Below are 1,330 nucleotides of genomic sequence, written 5' to 3' on the forward strand. Positions count from 1 at the left end.
TAAATTATTTCGCGAGCCCTAGTTGCCCTGTCAATTTTCTCATGAAAAGTTAATCTATGTTGCTTGCCGTAAGCACAGCCTTCGCAAAAGAAATCATGATTTAAAAATTTGATATTCAGATTATTTAAGAAATTACGTACATGCCGAACATTCTGATGACAAAGCCGTTCATGCCACGTTTAAAAAAGTATTATATTTATCCTGATTTGATTCAATGATTTGCCTAGTCAAATTACACACTTTCGGCTCTAAGACGTACACATGTAATTTTAATAAATTTCCATATTCGGATCCTGTTGCAATTATTTCATTTTTACGTTTCAAAAAACATTTTGTTCCATTATTTGTTATAAGACAATAATATCCGTTTCTTCCAGCACATTTAACAGAAAATAGGTTATGAACGACTTCCGGAACGAACAATACATTATACATGGTACCTACTATTCGTCTTTTATCTACTTGTAGTTCTATATTAATATTACCCTTACCATAAGCATACATAGTTGTCCCGTTGCCATTTCCTACAAGCACTGGTTCTGGGAACTGCTCGAACGTTGAATACCAGTCTCGCCGTTTTGACATGTGATCTGTCGCTCCTGAATCGATTACCCAAATGTCTTCTTGTCCATTATCTCTGCTTGCTATCAGTTCCACCTTCGATGAGTCGTTCCCTCCCTGTCCACCTGGAGCTCGTTGTTCTGAACGATCGTGCTTGTTCTGGAAGCAATTGTTCCTCTTATGGCCTTTCCCACAGCATAATCTAAGCAAATTTCAGAACTGCACGGCCCAGCCTTTACACGAAAACTAAAAAAAAAAAAGGAAATCATTCGCTCGAGAAATCACTTTTGAAAAGAAAACATCTTTCTCTACTCTCATACTCGTATCTTGCATCTTTTAGCGTAAGTTGTGTTCATATAAGGTAATACCTCTAAAACTGTTTTTTCCTTATTAATTGTTGAAGTTATTTTTAGTTTATTCGAACTTGATTAATTGAAAATAATTTCAAAAGTACCTCCCCAACACAAATTCGGAGCTGCACACTTTCCATTCAGAACTGCACACTTGTGCAGAGCTGCACGTCAGATTATGCTCTGGCCTTTCCTCTTGCATATATAGCATCTGAAGCAATCCTTTTTCAGGTGTCCTGGTCTTCCACAATTAAAACAACTTGATTCCAGCTTTTTTCTTTCAAACTCATTCCTGTCCTTCCCATACTGATTATTTCTGGATTTATCAATTTTACATTTAGCGAATAGTGCCGTCGAAGTTTCATGAATCTCTTCTTGATCTTGTAACCTCAATTCCTCAGTCATTAATCGCACAGTCA

The sequence above is a fragment of the Belonocnema kinseyi genome, chromosome 1 (genome assembly GCF_010883055.1).
Source record: "Belonocnema kinseyi isolate 2016_QV_RU_SX_M_011 chromosome 1, B_treatae_v1, whole genome shotgun sequence".
Lineage (NCBI taxonomy): Eukaryota > Metazoa > Arthropoda > Insecta > Hymenoptera > Cynipidae > Belonocnema > Belonocnema kinseyi.